The sequence below is a fragment of the Lactuca serriola genome, chromosome 8, assembly GCF_051521515.1.
Source record: "Lactuca serriola cultivar US96UC23 chromosome 8, Lser_US96UC23_V15, whole genome shotgun sequence".
NCBI classification, from domain to species: Eukaryota; Viridiplantae; Streptophyta; class Magnoliopsida; order Asterales; family Asteraceae; genus Lactuca; species Lactuca serriola.
Genome location: NC_136415.1, coordinates 197,962,367 through 197,978,476, shown reverse-complemented (window position 1 = coordinate 197,978,476; position 16,110 = coordinate 197,962,367).

Below are 16,110 nucleotides of genomic sequence, written 5' to 3'. Positions count from 1 at the left end.
TAGAAGAGAGAAAAACCTAGCCTTCTTGAGAGAAGTTTTCTTCTCAAATACCTCAAAGGAAATCCGTTCCTCCTCTATGATGTAGGCTGTTGTAGGATAAGATTTTGACAGTAACGACATCGAAACACATTCGACCTTGGTTAGAGCGATGAACAGTGGTGAGTACTTCAGGCATTGTATGATCGGCAACATGAACTAATCGTATTTGAATGGAGCCTAGTCGAGAATCAAGTTTTGATTATGTTTGATAGTGAGGAGAGATGACTGGGCAGACTGTTCTTGAACTGAGGAAGAGTCAGCCATTGTTGCAGGTAGGAGAAGAAGATGAACAATTGAGAGAAAAATTTCCTTTTAGGGTTCGTAAAATCTTTAAAAGTGGTAAAGGATAAATTGTTGATTGACAGCTCTATTTTTAGTGAAAGAGAGAAACCAAACGACGATTGCATGACTATCCCTGATTGGACGCCTAGAAAAATGGGACGTGACAACTGTAGCGGCTGACGGGGTGTCAGGTGACATGAGGCGGTGTGAGAATTGGAACCGTTTTAAATTCCATGAGCATTTTATTTCAAAAATCTTATCTTCAATTGCTGCGTCAGCAACTTTATTCCCAACATTGCAAATTCCTTGTGTTCTTTTAAATGAATATTCATCTTTCGCTTTTGAGAAACGAACTTCGTTAGTGCATATAAAAGCAAATCTGCGAAACTGAAAAATGCCATAAGTGTCACGAACTAGAATTTTGGAAAATCATAAAGATCTTCTCACAAGAGTGTGCAAAAGAAAAGGAAATAAAGTAAATTATAGCTGTGGGATTTAAGTGATGTCAATAAAGACATGAAACAGTGGATCCCGGGCACGAATCTCTTCCTTCTAAGTCAAGAGAGACGAAGAAGTGTATGTGTGGTTTTCCGTTGAGGTATAATCATTTGTTTGTTAAGAAACAATGAAAGGCATCTTTTAAAGTTAGGCTGAAAAGGTGGCTAAATCTCCAATCAAACAACGAACTTTATATAAGTGCGAGTGTTGGATGAAGTAATCGTGTGACCAGTGTAGTCAGTTGAACGAGTAGGCTTGGAATTATTTTAGTGACTAAGCGAAACTTTGATATCTCAAAAAAAAATTGGATCTTATGGGAAGAAAAGTCTTGGTTTTAGAACAATTCATAAAGATCACACAAAAAGACAAAGAGATTTTGTGGTACAATCCATAAATGTGAAAATCTAGAACTTTCAATGGTTCACCGTCAATTCATATAAGGGTGTTGAATGTTGGCTTTCACTTAGTTTGTGGTGAACGAAGCTAAGATCATTAACTCAGATGTTTCGTAACCATAAACCTCAGTGGTAGAGCTGAGAGTCTCAAGGGTTACATGTATGAGTATGAAGGCAAATGGAGAAAAGAGAAGGTGGCTCCAGAGAAGTATATGTAACTCTGCTACGCAAATGGGACCAAGCAGATAACTCTTAACTAAAGATGAGAAGAGTTAGGTAGCTCGTGACTAATGTGAATTTAACAGCCTAGTTTGGAAGAAACGAATGGTAGATTCGATTCATTAAGGCTTCACATTAAATCTATTGAGGATTAGGACAACATGCAGCAACATGCTTCTAGGGACACTTAGCTAGGACAAAGATATGGAAATTATACCTGCCCCATCATTCGTTTTTAAAATGGAACTCGCAGTGGTACTCAAAGAAAAATAGTAAAAAAAATATTTTTGTATTTTGATAATTTCTGAAAAAGAAAGAAACAAAACATAAAGAAAATATTTTTTTTATTTTAGATTTGGAAGAAGATAACATAAACGAAGGAAATATTTTTGTATTTTTGAAAGCTTTAATGAAAAATAAAATGAAACAAGTGTAATATACAAAATATATAAAAAGATCAGACCACGAGTGTTCGTTTTTTTAAAAAAAATTGAGGCGCGAAATGGAGCGAATGTTTGTCTCAATTTGTGTCCCGAAAAAATCGGAAACGAAGTAGAGCGAACGTTCGTTCTATTTCACTTGTCGAAAAAGTAAAAACAAAAGTGAACTGGTAACCCAAAAGCGAACGGGCTACTTCGGAGGCAAAAGTGGTTTTGGAACTGATTCAGCTTCAATCATTCCTAGGCCTTGGAGTATTCTATTAAAGGATGCTCCCGGCAAGGCTTTCGTGAATATGTCATCTATATGGTCTGCTGATCGAACGAAATGAATCTCAATGTTGCCGTCCTCTACATGATCCTTGATGAAATGATACCTTAGTGCTATGCGTTTTGTCTTTGAGTGTTGCATTGGGTTGTGACAGATGTGAATTGCGCTTTCGGAATCACAATAGAGTAGGATTGGCTTCATATTCAGGCCATAGTCTCGCAATTGACTCTGAATCCATATGACTACAGAAGTACAAGATGCAGCAGCAATGTACTCAGCTTCGGCTGTTGACAATGAGACACTTGTTTGCTTTTTGGACTGCCAGCTGACAAGTTTCCCATCAAGAAATTGGCATCCTCCAGTCATGCTTTTTCTATCCAACCCGCATCCTCCAAGATCAACATCTAAAAATTCTTGTATGAAGAAACTAGATTTCACCGGATACCATATACCGAGTGAAGAGGTTCGTTTCAGATATCTAAAGATATTCGTAACTACCACCGTATGCGGTTCACATGGATTAGCTTAAAACCTGCCACAATAACAAATGGAAAACATAATATATGGTCTACTAGTTGTTAGATACATTAAGGATCCTATCATTTATCGATAGAGAGTCATATCAGCAGCCGATTTTTCCAGAGATGGACTTAGTTTCGTTTTGAATGCCAGTTGAACCTTCACTTTGGAGTCTCCCATCATGTCGAACATAGTCAGTAAGGTCTTCGTATATGCTTCCTGATTTATAAAAATGCCTTCTGGTTCCTGTCTTATATTCAATCCAAGGAAAAAGTTAATTGGACCCATAGAGCTCATCGCAAATTTAGTTTCCATCAACATTCTGAATTCAGCTGTTAATCTAGGATTCTTGGAGCCAAAGATGATGTCATCAACATAAATTTGGACGATCATTAAGTTGTCACCTTCTTTCTTGCAAAAGAAAGTTGGGTAAACCGAACCTTGTTTAAATTTGGACATTTTAAGGAAGCGAGTGAGAGTTTCATACCAGGCTCTTGGAGCTTGCTTCAGACCATAGACTGCCTTGTCCAATATATAGCAGTGATCAAGATACTTCTCGTTTACAAAACCCAGTGTTTGTTCCACGTACATGGTCTCTTCTAATTCTCCATTTAAGAAAGCACACTTAACATCCATTTGAAATACTTCAATGTTCTTGTGCGCTGCATATGCCAAGAAGATGCGAACATATTCCAACCTTGCAACAAGTGTGAAGGTTTCTTCGTAGGCGGTACCTTCTTCCTGACAATATCCCTTAACCATGAGTCTCACTTTGTTCCTTATAACATTGCCTTCTTTGCCCATTTTGTTGCGAAACACCCATTTTAAACTAACAACCGATGCATCTGGTGGAGTAGGAATTAACCTCCAAATCCTGTTTCTCTCGAACTCGTTAAGTTCATCTTGCATCACTTTCACCCAATAACAATGATCAAGAGCTGTATTGATGGTTTTGAGTTCAAATTTGGAAACAAAAGAATTGAACATGCAGAATTCCACTTTAGTGAATAATGCAGTTCGTTTCGCTTTTATTTGAGATCTCGTGAGAACACCTGTAGAAGATTTACCATTGACTTGGGTTTTGGGGTGATCCCCGGTCCATTTGGCTAGAGGAGGATAATTTGGATCATAAGATGGATCCAACTCAGCATCCACGTCTTCAAATACTGATTGAATGTCCGTGTCATCATTCGCATATGTATTCTCCCCTCGAATGATGAGTGAGTCTCAAAGACTGGATTCATGTCTTCTTCCTCGAATGGACTTTCGTGTGCTACCGTTGAAGGTGAATCCTCCCCCACGGAGAGGTGAGCTTGATGATGATGAGCCCTCCCCGTGGAACGTAGTGCTCGTGTTTTGAGGCTTTTTTGCAACTGATGGTGATTGTGCATATCTTTAGCAGCGTTATCAACTGCCTTTGCTTCAGATGTGATGACCTTCTCAGGTTCATCAAATAGAAGCATGAATTCTTCATATAGATTGGCCAATGGAACGGTCACGTGGTTCGATTGAGGAAAGATCTCTTTAGATTCTTGTCATATTTCAAGAGAGGATGACCTCGCACATGTTCACCAAGAACTAGCTTGTTGATATCTTTGAAGTGGAGGTGCGAAAGTCTCCTATGCCATAGCCAACTATCGTCTATTGCAGTCTTAGAGAGCACACATATAGAAGGTTTCTTTCGTATCATATTGATCTCCAATGGATAAATCTCTCCTTTTCGTTTTCATTTAAGCAACACTGATTTTGTCTTCTTTTCGATAATTTAAGATCCTTCATCATCAAACGAGACCTTTTTTCCTCTACCCACTACCAACTACAAAACACTTATTAAGTTGTGTTGCAGTCCCTCAACATATGCCACTTTGCGAATTGAGAATTCACCATTCGTTATCATGCCATACCTGTTGATTTCCCTAACTACATTGTTACCAAACTTCACTAGACCACCATTCTTTAGTTCTCTGTATTCTCTTAGCTCCTCCTTTCTTCCCGTCATGTGACACGAACAACCACTGTCGATATACCATTACTGTCAAACTGTTCGTCATGAATAATCTGCAAAAATTAAGCAGATTTAGGAACCCAAAGGTGTTTGGTTCATCATGATCCTTTTATAGAAACTGGATAAGCAATAGAGAGATCAATCATATAAGTTCGTTTTATTAAGGTTGTTTGATCTTTCCTTTTTATTTTGAAAACCTTGATATGATTATCTTTTTGGTTTGATTCTTTCGTGTTAGTTTGTTTTTGTTTTTGTTTGTTTCTTATTTGATTTTTAACAAACTTTCGCTCTTAGATCTAGGAGTTTGGGACTCTGAAACAATCTTCGCCTTTACTTTATCATGTGGTGAGGAAGTGGAAGAGTGTGAAACTCCTGGTTTAGAAACGAAGGTGGTTTTGGGAGCTGACTTATGATTTGAAAGATAGGTGAGTTTGGAGATAGAGGATCTGAGATGACTTGTGTGTCTTTGATCCTGAGGGTTGTGAGGCTTATGAGATGAGAACCCATTTGGATTCACGTTTGAATAGACTCTTTGGCTTTTGGCATTTGATCCAACATTCATCTGATGATTGAAACGCTTTTCATGGTGAAAAAGTTAGGGTTCCTTGACTTCCAAAATTGTTTTCGTTCCTGCAGATTTTTGTTGTACCTGGCATTTCGTTGACGTTTTTGTGCTGCAAACTGTTTAGCATATTTGTGAACATTCGCTTTTGCCCTTGACTTTCGCACATGAGTGTTTTCTTGAACTGAAGAGTTATCAGTGAGATTATCCTTGGTTCCATCGGAACTTCCCTTTTCGTAGGTAATATTAATCTTATTTAAAGATTCAGCTACATACCTTCCTTTAACTCTCCAAGAGTTCTTCTCAGATAGACCTACTTTTTCATCTACATTGTCAATCGGGGTGGACCATAAGTGCTTATCACACCTATCAGCATTATCAGCTTCGACTAAGGACGTTAGTTCGATAGTTTGACATTTAGTTACGCCATTAACTGTAAAGACCTTTTTAGGCGACATTTGGACCTTTGGAAAGACAGTCGCAACTTCCTTTAGAACCTTTGGATTATTTTGATAAAGATGTGCGAATTCAATTGAATTTTCTAAAATGAGAGCTTTCGCTTTTTCAGGTTCGTTTTTAAGGAATTATGAACAGTCAACCTCATCTTCTACAAATATTTCACTCATATCATTGTCCTCATCGAATTTAGAAATATTATCAACATTTAATTTAATGTCCGAACTCAATTTCGAACTCAATGAATCAAATTTCTGTACAGTTTCGGCTTTGAACTTTAATCTGTCATTTTCAACGAGTAACTGTCTTAGCATGTCCTTGTGGTCCTTGGACTGAATATATGATTCAATTTTGTCAAGTCCAATTCTATAAGCTTCTGAGGTTTCGTCTGATGAGACGATAGATTCACATTGATAACAATCAACATCTATTTCATCTTCTTTTAATTCCTAAAATGGCATGATCATTTTATGAATTTTCTTACCAATTTCACAATTCAATTGCAATTGAGTGATATTAAAATAACGCCTCTTAGCAATCATACAAAACATGTTACGTTGTTTTAAAAGCTTTAAATTGTCTCGTTGTAAATAAATAGACTCATCCCTAGACCTAGATAGCTCAGACTCTATATTCTCTATCCACATCCTTCGTTCCTCACTCTTGGACGACACCCTGCTGATTTGATCGGTTATGTTAGCGTTTGATAGGCGAGTTTGTTTCAAACTTTCACATATATTCGAAAAGGTGAATTTTAAATCGTTTAATTCAGTTTCATAATTAGATACAGGAACATTAAGAGATTCAAGGATGGAATGTACCTTGTTAATCAGCTGATCACATTCACTGATTTGTGTAAGAATGGGCTTCGCAGTGAAGCAGCTGTCATCCTTTCTTCCATTCTCTTTTCTTTGTCCTTCATCTGTTGCATACCCTCACATTTGTAACACGTCATTTGTTACCATAAAAAACTTTCCACCCATATGTGAATCCCCTTCATTCGCCACAAAGCTCTTTCCGTGAGTGGACCTTCTAACATCTTCATCCTCTAAATCAGTGGACCATACCTCCACTCCACCGAATTCATTATTAGAATTATTACCCTGCACAATCAAAGCAGGCATTGATTTATCAGCTTTCTTTTTCTACTTGATTTCCTCAAGCTTGCGAAGATGGTAGGCCTCATCATCATCTCCCTCTTTCTTCTCATTCAATCGCCTCAACATGCAGTCTTTAGCCAAATGATTCTTGCCATAACAATAGTTGCAGTCATAGCCTGAATCACCTGCAAGTTGTTTTTCTTTCTTTTCTTCTTCCTTCTGGAAGCTATTCACTTTATCCTCCTTTGCTTTTTCCGAAATGTAGCTTCCCTACCAATTTTGGTTTTTGTTGGAGGGAAACTTCTTCTTTGCGAATCTTCTTGGATTTGACACCATCAGAGCGAACTCTTCATTTATTAGCTCATGGTCAGAAAGATTAGTTTCATCTTCATCCTCAGCAATTTGCTTCCGTTTAGCAACCAATGCCAACGAACCCATGCTAGACACAACTTTCGTTTCTTTAGTCACTTCGCTTTCATGAGACTTCAGTATACCTACCAGCTTTGCTAAGATGTAATTTTGAAACTGCTCGTGAGCTTTCACCGTTGATACCACCGCCATCCATTCAGACCTTAACCCATTCATGAACGTTACCTTCTGCTTAATGATTTCAAGTCCTATTCCATGTTTCGTCATTCTGCTTAAAAGATGATTATAGCGATTAAACGCTTGACTAAGATTTTCATCAGTCTTTTGTGCGAAAGCACCAAACTCAGACAACCGGAGCGTTTGAGTAGAATGCTCCAGATCTGCATCTGTTGAATAGAGCTCTTTAAGCCTGTCCCATATAGCTTTGGTTGTATCACAAGAATTGACAAGGCAAAAGGTATCAGCTTGTAATGCAAATATAATGATTGTCATTGCTTTGATGTTGCTTTGCAGCTTCTCTTTCTCATCTTGAGGAACTTCTTGACATCAAGAATAAGTTTATTGAGTTCAACCTAAGTTTTAATCGTCCTTTTTGTTCCAGACTAAACGAAAGCTCCAACAGTAATAGCTTGCCAGATCAAGTAACCATTATCTTCTAAACCTAGAACATAATCTTCAAAATGAAGTGCCCAGAGTTCATAATCGTTGGGAAAGAGAATGGGAATTCTTGTTGTTGACCCAATACTGCTGATGGAATTGATTTAAGAATCGTCGTGCGACATTTTAACAAGATCTTTGTAACCTGTTTAAGAATCTGACATGTCAAAATATGGGGTAATATCGAGATCAAAACGTCATGAACATAGAGATGATGAATGAACAAGATCCAATATTAATAGAAACCCTAGTAGCTTCTTGTAACCGAAGAGATACCTATAGATTACACAGTCTCCTGCTTTGATACCAACATTTATAAGAAAATCCTTAAAGATCGATAAGATTCAAAACAGGAAGTAAATAAGAACACGACAATGATTCAAAATAAGCTGAATGATTCAAGCTTTACAGCCTCAGAAGATCTTGATTAATAACTGCTACTGTAGAGGCGTGATTAGGTTTTACAAAACAATTTCCAAGATAAAAGAGTTAACCTCTTATGGTGAATGCATGCACTATAAATACATAAGCCCTAATTAATGAGACGGCTGGACATGCCCAATACTGTCTACACAATGGACTAATTACTATAAGCCCAATGACGCAACTTCTAATACTCAACAATATATATATATATATATATATATATATATATATATATATATATATATATATATATATATATATATATATAGGGAAATCTTCAGAAAATTCCCAATATTTACGGAAAAGTTACACTTTAGTCCCAATTTTTTTTGAACGAAAAAGTCCCGAAAACCGGCAAAAATTTGCAGTTTGACCCTTTTTAACCGGTTGAAACCAGTACCAAACTAATTTGGGACTATTTCATAAACTAATCCAAAATATTGAGATTTTTCTGTAAACAAAAAATATTCGGACTTTTCTGTAAACAAAAATATTAGGACTTTTCTACAAACAGAACCCTTATTATTATTATTATTATTATTATTATTATTATTATTATTATTATTATTATTATTATTATTATTATTATTATATAAATAAGAATACTATTTTTTGAACTTGTTATTATTAATATTGTTACTAATACATATAAATGCATTAAATGAAAAACTAATATTAATGACATTGTTTAAGGGTGGAGGTGGAGGAGATGGTGATGCTTTTAACATTAAAATCATGAATGTCTGCTTGTATATTTTTACTTGGTATATGGTCATTTCATATTTGTTATTATTGTTTTCAATTCAGAATATTAATACTTAACAATTTGAAAGAAGTTTCATATTAAAAGTTTAAGGTAGTAGGGTTTCTCACTTTGTATATAAAATTGTTTAAGGTTGAATAATTACTTTCCAAATCTAACAAATCCACTACAAACATCTGCATAGGTAACCCATATCAAATTTCAAAAGTATTAATTACAATATTTTGTTTAATAAAAAGTAATAGGAATAATTCAAAAGTATTAATCAAAATTCAAAAGTATTAATCCAAAAAACATGTCCTATTACTTTTTATTAAACAAGATATTGTAATTAATATTTTTGAATTTTGACATGGGCTACCTATGTAGATGTTTGTAGTGGATCGGTTGAATTTAAACAATAATCCTTCCACCTTAAACATTTTTATATACAAAGTGAGAAATCCTTCTAGCTTAAACTATTTATAAATAATTTTACAAATATGTAACTTTTTTTAAATTGTTAAGTATTATTATTCTGAATTGAAAACAATAACAACAAATGTGAAATGACCATATACAAAGTAAAAATATACAAGCAAACATTCATGATTTCAATGCTAAAAGCATCAACATCTCCTCCACCTCCACCCTTAAATAATGTCATTAATATTATTTTTTTCATTTAAATGCATTTATAATAAGGGTTCTGTTTGTAGAAAAGTTCTAATATTTTTGTTTACAGAAAAGTTATAATATTTTTTGTTTACAGAAAAGTCCCAATATTTTTGATTAGTTTACGAAATAGTCTCAAATTAATTTGGTACCGGTTTCAACCGGTCAAAAATGGTCAAACTGTAAATTTTTGCCGGTTTTCGGGACTTTTTCGTTCAAAAAAAAAATCTTGGGACTAAAGTGTAACTTTTCCGTAAATATTGAGACTTTTATGAAGATTTCCCATATATATATATATATATATATATATATATATATATATATATATATATATATATATGTGTGTGTGTGTGTGTGTGTGTGTGTGTGTTATAAGTGAATTTTATAGATATTAGGTATATATAAAATATGTGTAAAAACTTATGTCGAAACTTAATAAATAAGACTAAAATAGAAATTAAAAATAAAATATTATTTAGGATAAATAATCTAAACAAAAGTCGTAGTAGTTGAAAACGTAAACTCCTACATATAAAGAATGCCTAAATCTGACTTCGTATGAGGAAGTTATAATTTTTCGAAGTTTTATCATAGCAGTGTGTGACACAAAAACTGAAATTAAAAGCGGTCGATTGTTAGGAAAAACAATCTAAACGAGACTTGAAGAACTTGTCGTTATGATTCTATTGATATAAAGACAGCCAAGAACGGAGGTTGTATGAGAGAGTTATGATTTCTATACGGACTTTAACAGTCTAAGCCTGTTAAAAATATAAATTTAAAAATAAATTGAGAATTAGCCAACATAGTGTAAATAAAAGTTGTAGATATCGTCAATAGCTATGTGTGAATATAAAGAACGTCAAAATCGGAGCTCGTATGAAGAAGATAAGAGTTTTCGAAAAATAATAAAATTATGTGCGCGTCGACAAGGTGCGCGGTGCACACCGAAAGCCACCCAAAATTTTCCACGTGTCGTCCCCTGAAGGGAACCACGCCAACAATCCCGAAAAGAGGTGCAACATGCGTAGACATGGTGCGCAACGCTGCCTATTTTCGCTGCTATAAATAGGTTGTGGTTTACATACATTTCCTCACACCATTTCACCCAGAATTCTCTAGAACTCTCTTGCAACCCTAGTCCCTTTACTCCCTGGTTCCCGACTACTTTAACAAGACCCTGTGGCATCAGAGAGTCGGATAAATAGAAGTTCCTGGATTAGAATTCTACATGCATAATTACTAGTTCTCATTCGAAAACTTTGTAAGTTAAGTGATTGGTCTATATTAATTCAAGTGTAACTTATATGTATATTTATAGTCTTTATTAATGCCTATACATAATATTTATCTGTGATTACAAGTCATAATAGTGATTGGTCTACATACGAGAGTGATGTCTAGGCTGGATTTAATGAAGTATTTAAAGTGGGATTTCTAAACAGTATACTCTGTATATCAAACAGACCCTACCTTCGATATGATCCTACCTATTTATTCCTTACTTTATAGATCCATATGTAGACACTAAGATTATTGAGGAATCTAGACTATCAATATTATAGTCACAAGGAATATGAAAATAGACTAATTCTTAGTGCTATATACATCTAGGTCTTTTGAGAGGATAAGTTGTTAAGGCAAAGTGTAGCCCTAACCTCGAACCACCCACTTTTTTCAAGTGATTATGTAGTTACTTTTTGTGACATCCACAATTTTACGACAATTTTAAAACTTTTTATTTATGCTTATTTATAAGTGAGTTTATTTATAAATGCAGTATTTGGTTCTGTAAAAGTATTTCTGAAGAAATGTTTTTCATTGATTTATAAAATCTTGGGGTGTCATAACTGATACAAAACATAAGCATAAACAGGGCTTATAGTATCTTAAGACTAATAGTATTCATCCCCTTGAATCCGTCATCATTCTTATACCTTTCTACCGCTACCTATGATACAAAAGGCTGACTGAGTTAGGTTGGGAAACCTGGTGAGTACAAAGAATTTTCAACCCACAATAATATAGTTAATATATTTTAATTATCAAACAATTAACCCAATTACACATCCATGCTTACTTATATATTCTTCCTAAGGATCTATTCTAAGAGTCACATAGTCATCATTGCTAACATCATGGTTAAATGGATTTCTCTGCAATACATGTCAGTATGTTTCTTTTCATCTTCATTCCTAAGGATTTGTCCTAAGGATCATCGTAATCATCATTGCTGACAGTACTATTACAGGGATTTCTCTACAATACACGTCAATATGTTTATTTCTTTCTTCATTCCTAAGGATTTGTCCTAAGGATCAACTTAATCATCGTTGCTGACCGTACTGTCACATGGATTTCTGCACAATACATGTCAGTAGGGTAAAGTACATCAATTAGGAAAAAAGTCCATTACCTACTGGTTATAAACCTGCATGAGCTCCACGGGACTGTCACCAAATGGTCTAGTGGTCGTTACCTATACTCTATTAGGTAACTACATCATTGGTACACTATTACCATTCCTACATAGTTAGTACACTAGTACCATTTCTAAGGTCATGACATCCTATCATCGCCTATGTCCTTCATCATACTATGGCATCTTATCTTTCATCATACTAAAACATCGTTCATTACCCTACGTTACCCAATATATTATATTTATAAATACATATATGATATATATATATATATATATATATATATATATATATATATCATGTAAAATGGTCTAGTGGTCGTTACCTATACTCTATTAGGTAACTACATCATTGGTACACTATTACCATTCCTACATAGTTAGTACACTAGTACCATTTCTAAGGTCATGACATTCTATCATCGCCTATGTATTTCATCATACTATGGCATCTTATCTTTCATCATACTAGAACATCATTCATTACCCTACGTTACCCAATATATTATATTTATAAATATATATATATATATATATATATATATATATATATATATATATATATATCATGTAAAATGTGTCTTTACAATATTTCATCTAAAACATAACATCTTTGCACATAAGCATATATAACATTCAATTATCTAAATACTTCGTATATAGGTGTAGTATGAAAGTAACTATGCACTCACTTAATAAAAGTGGATGCCTCGAAACTTGGGCAGAACTTCACCTTATAACTTTATCTTTTCCTCTTACGCGACCTAGGTTCATATTGCTAAGTCTTACTTTATTATTTCTTATAAGTGATGATAGTTTAGATTCCTCAACAATCCTAATGAATACTGGGAGTTCTATCAAATAAGGATCACCCAAGCCGGATAGTTGGGTGGCAGGACCATTTTGGTTTATAGCCTTTCTAAAATCTAACAACCAAGCCAATGTAACCATTCTAGTCACCTCTCTTGTAAGTAAATCAATCATCATTATGACTGGAATTACAGATAAATTTTGTTTATAGGTTCATAATAATGAGTATGACTATAGATATAAGTTATACTAAAAGAAATACGACAATAGCTTAACTTACATAGATTTTCTTAACAAAAGTCTGGAAAATACACTGGCAAAATCCCAAATTGAGAGTTTTCACTTGCCGAGATTCCAGGGACTCTAGAGCTTTGTTAAACACTTAAAACTAAATAGATTTTCCTGCTGAAATGGAGGAAAAGTCGAGAGATCAATTGAGAATGGTGTGAGGGATGAAAGAAGTCGAGCGCTTTTATTTATAGCAGGGATGTGCGCTATGCACCCTAGATGAGTGTCGCGCATCTTGTCGGGGATAGTGACGAGGCTTCAGTTAGAGGGTGACATGTGGATAAAACCTTGTGGGCTACGTCTATTTGTCTGTGTGCGCTTGAATTTTAAAAACATTGAAAAATTGTATCTACAACTTTGATTTAGACTCCATCGGCTGTTATTCAATTTATTTTATATTTTTGACAGGATTAATTGTTAAAACCCATATAAAAATCGTAACCCTCTCATACGACATCCATTCTTGGCTGTCATTATAGTGATAGACTCTTATTAACGAGATCTTCGATTCTCGTTTAGATTGTTTTTCCTCACAATTGACCAATCTTGCTTTCGGTTTCTATATCCACACTGGTGCGCTGAAACTTCAAAAAATCATAACTTCCTCTCATGAAGTCAGATTTGGAAATTCTCTATATGCACGCTCTCGGTTTAACTACTACTACAACTTTCGTTTAGATCGATTATGCTAAAGCATTTTATCAAAAATTCACTTTTACAATATGTAGAGTCGTGTCTGTTTAATGTCGAAACTTCAAAGAAGGATAACTTCTTCATACAAAATTGGATTTCAACATTTTTATACGTACAAAATCCTTTTTACAAATACTATAACTTTAATTAAGATTATTTATCCTTAATAACATTCTATGAAAATTCGCTTATTATCTCTTAATTGATTAGCCCAATCGGCGGGTGTTACAGTGTTGTCTCCCTCTTAGGATGATTACATCCTAGAATCATCAACAAAATAACGCTTTTATGATGACTCTACATGTTACCTTTCTATCCTAGGTAATAACCATAACTCTTATGTCTTTTTTATTGAGTTTCTAACTCTTAGATTTCTTGGTTGTTGACAGTGCTCGATACGACACCTATTATTCCTTCTAATTTCAATCTCCAATAGAGGCTTCTGCTCCATCTATAATTGACTTAACCTAATATAAGGTCTTTACTTTGACTATCATAACAGACTAATGGGTCATGTTCTAATGATCTTTCATCATATTATGTAACGGCTAGACTCAGGTTTCTCTGAGTCAAACAATGACATCCCCATTTTCCTGGCCAGAAAAGACTGATTTTTGTTTATGCTTTATAGAAATCAGAGTATAAAAATGTTGCGGAATTTGTTCCTAGAAAAACATGATAAATACGTTATCAAAACATTTTCGAAGAAACGTATTTTATTCATTTTAAAACATTTGGGATGTCATTGTCAATACAGAAACATAAGCATAAACAGAACTTACATTCATTATCACTAGTGATCTATATCTCCTTAATATCTCAGTGTAATGTGACTTCATATCAACACCTGTGATATAAATAAACTGAGTGGGTCAGGTTGGGAAACCCAGTGAGTACATAGGGTTTTTAACCCACAATAATATAATTATTATGTTTAAACCATCAAATAATCAACCCAATTACCCATCCCCCATTATCTTCTTTAGTCTTAAGGATCTACCCTAAGAATCAGCTATTCCTCGTTCATTCATTCCTAAGGATCATCCTAAGGAATAGGCACGAAGTCCATCGTTGCCACGGTTTACACTACGGGCACTAAGTCTGCATAGTCGCCAGGGCTTAGGCATTAAGTCTGCATAGTCGCCAGGGTTTAGGCACTAAGTCTGCATAGTCGCCAGGGTTTAGGCATCGAGTCTACATGATCACCAAGGTTTAGGTATCAAGTCTGCATAATCACCAAGGTTTAGGCATCAAGTATGCATGATCACCTAGGTTTAGAGTACACCGGGTGAACACATCGTTCACAACACCTACATGTTGCGAGCCTGCTAGTGTTCCACTGGACTGTCTAGAGTAGTCCGTGGTTGTCATCCATACTCTACTGAATGACGGGGCCATCGTTTGGGAAAAGGCTTCTCACATCGTCCGCCTCTCACCCTCACCTCGTGGTCTATAACACCTCTCAACTCATCATCCAACTCATATTCCATCTATTACATCTACCCATGTTTTACCCCAACATTATTGTAGATATAAAATACATATACAGTTTAAATTATTTAAAACATGTATAAAATCGTTCATCTAGCATAGACAGCAAGTACTCAGATAATATGCACACATAGCACGTAATTTATATTAAATACTTCATATCTATGTGTAAGATGAAAGTAACTATGCACTCACAACACATAATTTATATTAAATACTTCATATCTATGTGTAAGATGAAAGTAACTATGCAATCACTTGAAAGGCGGTGACTCAGCACTCGGACAGCGCTTCGATACTCTCAAAACAATTTTCCTTCGATAAAACCTAGTATCAATACCACTTGGGTTTAGTCTAACGATAACCGCGACAAATTAATAGTCTGACTATTATTACTATTATATAAGCGTTAAACGATACTTATATAACTCATAATAATAGCCCAAATAATTATTTTAAGGTCCTACTAATGTTACTATAATTAATTAGAAGCTATATTAAAAATAGCATAGGTGTAGCTCATTTACAGTGGGTTTTATCGAAAACCGGGCTTTGCTTGGAGCAGCGTTTCCGAAACCGAAAGACCCTTTTTCTCGGGACTCCGGGAGCCTCGGGACTTCCTTAGGGTGCTAGGGGCTCACCTAGGATTAGGGGAGGGTTAAAACCCTTAGAGAGAGAAAGAAATTGGTGTGAAAAAGTCGGAGACGCTCGTCCCCCTTTTATACCCAACGAGGCCTCGGATTACGCTGGGCGT